The following is a 7,606-nucleotide window of genomic DNA, read 5'->3' as shown; positions in this document are numbered from 1 at the left end:
TTGACACCCCTGCTCTAAGGTCACAGGACATACCAGACCAAAGGTAAACATATATATTTCCTTTCAGGTGCTGCAAAAATATCCACAACTGAGTTCTACTCCAGCTTCAGAGTATTGAAAGATGGAGGGTGGGTGAAAAGAAAAAATGCACATTTCAGACCCATCCAAACCCACCATAACATTATGGTATAGTAATTAAGTGCTGGATAGGTCTGAAGAGTAGCAGAAAGTAGCTACTCTTTGTGCCCACCACCAACCAAGGAAGCTCACTGCTGGACTTTAGAGCAGTCATAGAGTCCTAAGTCTTAGAAGAAGCCATTTAAACTATCAAGTCCATATTTCTGCTCAACACAGGAAAGGAAGTATATCCTTCAAATGAAGGAGAGCCTACCATCTCTTCAGGCACTTTTTTCTATGTTGAACTGCTTTTCCCCTAACATTTAAATGGATTTTCCTTCCTGTAAGCTAAATCCATTACTCTGTATCCTGCTGCCTGAATAAGAGAACAGATTTTAATCTTCTACTGTGTGACTCTTTTGAAATATTTGAATAGTGCTGTCATATTCTCCCATGCCAATACATTTTTTGAAATGTAAACATATTCAATTCTTTCTATCCATCTTCATTATTTCTGGTCCTCTCATCATCCTCTGAATATGTTCCAGTTTCTTTGAATCCTTCTTACACAGTGCCCCTCCCCCACAAAAAACCCCCACACATTGCACTTGAGGTGGGATATCACTAAAGCAGAATAGAGAGGAATGATTACTTTCCCTAGTTTGGAAATGGTGCCTCTAGTTTTATGGGTTAAAATATAATTTTCCTTGTCTTTCACTACATCATATTGCTGAAACATTCAAAAAAATCATACTGTACATTGTTCTTTTGAGAATGAAACAAAGGCTCCATGTAAGCCACCTTGAAAGGCCAGATAGAAACCTAACAATAAATGGGTAGTTTTTCTTTTACTGTTTTACGGGAGAAATAAATTGTTCAACTTACAAAATGATAATCATGTGAGGACTGAGCAGAAGCTGTGAGGGAAGATGATGCTATTCACCCTTCCTCTGTTTCATCCTGAGGATTTGGGACAGAGGGTGATTCATCTGCTTTTAACTTTCTAAACATTGTAGTAGAACAGCTCCAAATCTCACCTTTAAAGATTGCACAGAAGGAGAAATGTCATTAGTACAAATTTCTCCTTCAAAGACTTTGCTTTGATACAAAAACATCATCCAGTAAAACTCTTCCTTTTGCATTCTTAATAAAGGGCCAAGAACCTTGGGATCCAGATCCGAAAACCCACCTCACTTTGCAAAGGAAGAAATATGATTAATGTTTCTGCTACCTTTTGCCTTGAAATGAGTGATCTAAAGGCTTCTGATGCTCATAAACAAGATCAATTTACTGTGACAGTAAGTGAACAGTTGGGAGAAGATGGCAAATTCAGTTTGCTTCACTGCTAGTTTGTTTCAATTTTATCTTCCCACCCTATCCTTCTGAACAAATCCACATATTTTTTATGGATTTTATTGCTTTAATACACAACAAAAGAGAAAAACCATATAAAGTACAAAGGAGCCACCCTGTAAATTCAAATACAACCAAAAAAAAAAATACCTACCAAAATATAAAAACATAAAAGAATACAGCAGATGGTTGTACATAATTAAGAAATGTTTCAGTTAAACTTTTTAATGAATAATTACAATGTCATGGTTCCAACAGATGAAACTCTTCAAAAGAACTTCGAGTCATTGTTTACCTTAAAGAATCTTTATTTTGAGTAGCATAACATCGGCAGTGCATAATCGAAGCCAAAAACTGAATTCCCCTCCCATGAGCAATAGTATCAAAGCACAATTCCCTCCTTCAATTAACAGTCATAAATCACATTCCCCAATTAGCTTGAAGGCCTCCTCTCCAGGTCTCCAGCCTGCCAATTCTTTATCAGCTCTGGTTACAATAACATTGTTTCTCAGGCTAGGTCTAGTGTTGTTATGTCTAGCTGAACTCTCGTTCATATCCCCCCTCCCAGCATCATCTAACTCTAAAAGCAAAAGGTAAAAGATGGCTACATTTCCCTTTGTTGTCAATTAAAAACATCCAATGTTAGCAGCGTTGACATACAAGTTAGCAATCTGTAATCACATAGTTTAGTCTTTTCACTGTGTCAATAAAGAGTTATAGTCTCTTCTTATTTAGTGACTAAAATTCATTTCTGTGAAATGGTCACTAAGTAAACATGTGACTGAGATGCTATGAAGATTGTTGATTGCTGTTATGTCTTTTAGATAAAGTTTTCTTGGGCATTCTCACTCCAGCATGTGTGGTTGAGAGGTACAGAAATTTGGTAGTAAATATGCACATTGGGTAAGAAAATTATTTGTTTTTTTACTACCATTTACTACCTCATTTACTAATTGAGGTAATCACTTAATGTGGACTGGCTGTAATTCAAAGGCTGAACGTTTGTTAAAATGTTTACATTTGTTTATATTTGTTAAAGTCAGCTTTTTACATCTGGTGATTCAGTATCTTTCCAAGAACTCATTAAAATATCTTTTCACAATAATGTATGAATGATAGCTCCGAAATTTTCATCAATAAATTCTTTATCTTAAGAATGTAGTTCAACAATACATTGGAGAGTTAGATTTAAACTATCTTCCTAAATTCTTATGCATAAATTAAAGAATACTCAACTTATAAGGAATAATCACTGCACATGTAGCAGATGTGTTACCATGCTTTTGGAAATATTGTATCTTCTTTAAAGAAAAGTAATAACTAACTCTTTGCATTCAACTACTGATATGTACAGTGTTCTCCTGCCTCCATTTTAATGAATTAATAGCAATAGCTCTTAGACTTATATACCGCTTCATAGTGCCTTACTGCACTCTCTAAGCAGTTTACAGAGTTAGTATATTGTCCCCAACAATCTGGGTCCTCATTTTACAGACCTCGGAAGGATGGAAGGCTGAGCCAACCTTGAGCCATTCAGAATCAAACTCCTGGAATGAGCAGTGAGTTGGCAGCTTTAAGATAGGTGGACTTCAACTCCCAGAATTCTCCAGCTAGCCAGCCTGCCAACCAGCTTCCTCTGCAAAGTGCCTATCTTTGAATTGAACATTTCAGTTTTATGTATTTCAGAAGCTTGTTTCTAAGAGATTACAGTATAGCAAAAACTCAAAGCTAGAAATCTCTCATGATTCAGTATCTGCAGAAATCTTACACTTCACCTTACATATCCTTTTTAGGGATGGATCAGATCTTGCAAATCACATTCAGCTTCCATTGGGAAAATAATGTTTTGTTGCAAAATAGACTTCATTTTTGCAGCTCTGGAGATTGAAGGCTGTGTTATTGAACAATATATATATTTTAAAAAGTTACTGTTGCCTTTATATCTTTTATTCTTATGGACTTGTGCTTCTCTATTTTACTTTGTCTCTCTGTAGCAAATTAGAAGCCAAATTTCTGTGTTTCTATTTATTTCCTTATACTAAGTTATACTGTATCTGTGTATTCTTATACTGTAATGCAGTATTTTAAACATTTCTATTCCTTATCTTATTTACTTATCTTCCTGGAATGTATTAAAGCTTTATTTTTATACTTAAGCTTTAGTTTGTAACCTTTTACTTTCTACTCTCAATATTTATTAGCTTTTTTTCTCCTCCAAGTACAAGGAACATTTATTTGTCTCCTCCTCCTCCTCCTCCTCCTCCTCCNCCTCCTCCACCTCACAGGTCAATGTGGCAGGTAGTTAATCACTCAGTTAGAAGCAGCCAGGCCAGTCTTTCTCAAACTTGGCACCTTTCAGTTGTGTTGACTTCAACTCCCAAAATTTCCCACCCAGTGTACTGGATCTTCCAGACTTGCCTGGCTTTTTTTTATTTTAACAAAATATCTTTTAAAATATTTTTTTCTTCTCTGCTGTGGACATAGTCTCTCTAAAATCCAGAGCTTAAAGTTCCCATCTACTAATTATGTTAATGAATAAGCAAACAAACAAACATTTTTCTACTGATTACAAAGAACAACTGAAAAGGTATCATGCCTGGACAGAGTCTTTATGTGGTATTTTTAGATTAGGGGTTCAGAGAGCTGAATGATCTGGAATATAACATTTCCGTGTCTCTATAGTGGAAATCACCTATGATCATATGACCAGTATGATTTATTATTTTATTGTCCAGGCATTTTTGAGGGATAACCTTGACACACTTCACCCTTGAAAAAGACAAAAGAGGACTGAGGATTACACTCACCAGTTTTTGTGAAACCAAGTGTTCAAAGGGACAGGATAATGATGCAAAGTGATCAGAGCCACAAAGGTACAATAGGTAAGAATTAGATATCTATCTATCAATCGCTGAGCAATTGATTTGATCCAGTTTGATTTGGATTTCATTTCATTTGGGTGGTATTGTAATGCATTTATTGCTTCAGAATGATAGAAAACTATGCCTAATTTATTAAACATGTGTGCTGCCCAACTCTCAACAGCTCTGGACAACTTATTTGTTTTTGCAATTTATGAGATTTATCTATTGCCTCAGGCCAAGCAGGCTTTAGGTAGTTTGTCGATAATACTAAGTAATCATAAACAATCATTATTTAGGTGGTACTAATGCAGAGTCAGTAAGTGCCACATTTTTATTAGCTTTTAGGAGGCCTTGAGTAATGGGGGCCTTTCTTGCTCAGGAGACATTTTGTGCCAATTGGAGGAAAGCCTCCTCAAAGAATGATTACCTCTACTGTACTTCTTGATAAATGGGAAATCTTAGAGAGTGCTTCCTAAATGCCAAGATCAGGCAGGTAGAATGTATCTATGAGAAACACTCACTTAGATCCTCAGGCCCCAGACATAAAGATAATAACTAGCATCTTGAATTGCACTAAAACTCACTGGTATACACTGTAGCTTTTGTAAGAGCTGTGTAATATGGCAGTACTATGACTAGTTGGTGAACCAGCAGGCCACACCAGCATTTGGGACATACCAAAGATTCCAAATGGTCTTCAAGAGGAACTTCAGATAGAACAAATTTTTGTAACTTAAACAAGAGGTGTCAAGGTCATCTTCAATCAGAATCAGAATAGAGTTGGAAGGGACCTTGGAGGTCTTCTAGTCCATGGTTCCCAATCTTTCTGGGTTGGCGGCCAGGGGTGGGGGGTGGTAGAGGTGCCTTTATGCGTATGAGCATGCACACATGCAAACAGAACTGTGAGAGCATGAACGGGGCCGTGAATGCATTTGCATGACGCAAATGGAGCCACAAGCACCCACGCGATGCTCAGGCAATGCTAGTGCGAGTGGGGATGTTGCTCTTGCAGCCATGATAGCACTGGCATGGTGGGGGGGTGTCCGTGGCGATGCTAGCGGCTGTCCAACACTTACAGTATTGCTAGTGCCCGCACGATGCCATGATGCTAGCGTGAATGGGGGGTGCGAGTGGGGGGGTGCGAGCGTGCACCCGTGCATGCAGTGGCCAACCATTCATGTGGCCCAGTGGCCAACAGTCCATGGCTCAGTAGTGGGTCACGGACCACAGGTTGGTGACCCCTGTTCTAGTCCAACCCCCTGCTCAAGCAGGAGACGCTATACTATTTCAGATAGGTAGCTGTCCAGTCTCTGCTTAAAAACCTTCAGTGATGAAGTACCTACAACTTCTGACAGCAAGTTGTTCCATTGGTTAATTGTCTTCATTGTTAAGAAGTTTCTCCTTCATTCCAGGTTGCTGCTCTTCTTTATTAGTTTCCATCCATCTTAAATACATCCATTTCCAGATATACAAACCAAAATTGACCAAAGGTCTTGTACCTGGTTTCCCAGCAGGAGAGATGAATCTAGAGCAATGTTTTTCAACCTTGGCAACTTTAAGATGTGTGGACTTAACTTCCCAGAATTCCCCAGCCAGCATTGCATCCTAAAGTTGCCAGGGTTGAGAACCATGATCTAGAAGAAGTCTAAATTATAAGCCTCCCTCTCTGTGATCAAATTTGGCATTGTCAAATTTGGCCTAGCTCTTGAATCAGGAGATGTTTGAATTAATAAATACATTTTCTTGCTAGGATTGAGATTGAGCCTATTTCTCCCCAAAGGCTTCCCAATATATAGGGGAGAACTTCCAATACATCTTATTGGGCCCTCGATGCAGATACATAGCAGATATCTCAATGATATCTTATTTTGAATTTACAGATAATATATTCCAACATATTAGAAAGCTCTCCTACCTCCTCCCCTTCCTACTTCCTCCCTTATCACCACTGATATCCCTTATCCCACCCAAACAGGTAGGAGTGAAACTATCAAAACATGGCATTTCCTACTCCCAAACCTTGGAGGCAGTCCAAAAGGAGAATGTGATTCATACTAAAAGAATCCTAAGACCTCTTGGACTACATGGATGGTCATACTCCCCAAATTCAAGTTGTGCCCCAAATCCTCCATGAAAGTGACCTTTAGGTGGTTTGCATCCTATGTCTAGGCCTGAAACCACATTCCTTTCAACCAGTTAATTTATACCTTCCAGACACTCTGTAAATTGCAACCGTTCCACTTTGTCAATTAGTATCCCCCCACCCCCCAAAAAAAATTATAGCAAAGATACCGTTTTTGTTGTCTATTGCCTCTGGATCCAGGATTGGCTTCTTAAAGAGTGGGCAGATCTTTCAAGATCTTTCTTTGCTGGAACATCTCCTTCCCTCAGAAGAGCAGAGGTCATGTCTTGATTCTAATTATGTGTGCCAGGCCAGCAGTGATTTGGGATGTGCCCATGATTATCATGGCCTTAAGCACTCAAGCTGTCTTTGTCTCAGAGAATTAATATTATAGTAAAAGGATCTTTCTGGGGCCATTAAAAGGAGACCTGGGGCTGCAGGTTATTTCATTTTAAATAAAGAATTCTTTTTAATGGGAGTATATTTTTATTCTGGGCTCCACACATACTTCCATGCTGGAAAATGTGTTAATCAATTTCACAGATTCCACCTGTACTTTATCTAGAAACAGCAGAAGATGAAAGACATGCTAATCTTTATGTAGTAATGTGTTAATAAATAATTGCAAAAACTTTGATAGGTACAATAAATTAGAATTTAGAAAGCAGGCTTCGGACCGACTTTTGATGCCTCTGTTTTCAATTTTGCATGCAGAATGAAGAAATATAAACACCTCTGTAATGCATGCTGAATGCCCGTGATGAATAGCACCGTATACTCATAGCTCATTACTGAAATATTAACAATACGCTATTTAGCTTCACGACAACACAGCTCACTATGATTCAAACAGGGAAAATTAAGACCCTGGGTTATAATAGAATAGCAGCAGACAAACGTGAAGAATGAAGGATTTAGTAGCATCTTACTATTAGAAGAAAATATTAAGAAGAGAGAGAAGAAGATAGGGTAGGGGCGGTGGGGTAGCGGTCATTATAAGGAAGAGCCTATGCCCGAGGGAGACCACTGTGCCTCAGATAGACGGTGCAGAGTCCCTCCTTGTGAAGTGGGGACAAGGGGTACAAGTGGGCCTGTTGATTATATACCTGGCCCCCTGCTATGTATCAACGGCCCTGCCTGAGTTGGCTGA

The sequence above is a fragment of the Protobothrops mucrosquamatus genome, unplaced genomic scaffold, assembly GCF_001527695.2.
Source record: "Protobothrops mucrosquamatus isolate PMUCROS unplaced genomic scaffold, P.Mucros_1.0 scaffold_161, whole genome shotgun sequence".
Classification (NCBI taxonomy): Eukaryota; Metazoa; Chordata; class Lepidosauria; order Squamata; family Viperidae; genus Protobothrops; species Protobothrops mucrosquamatus.
This window is presented reverse-complemented; position numbering follows the sequence as displayed.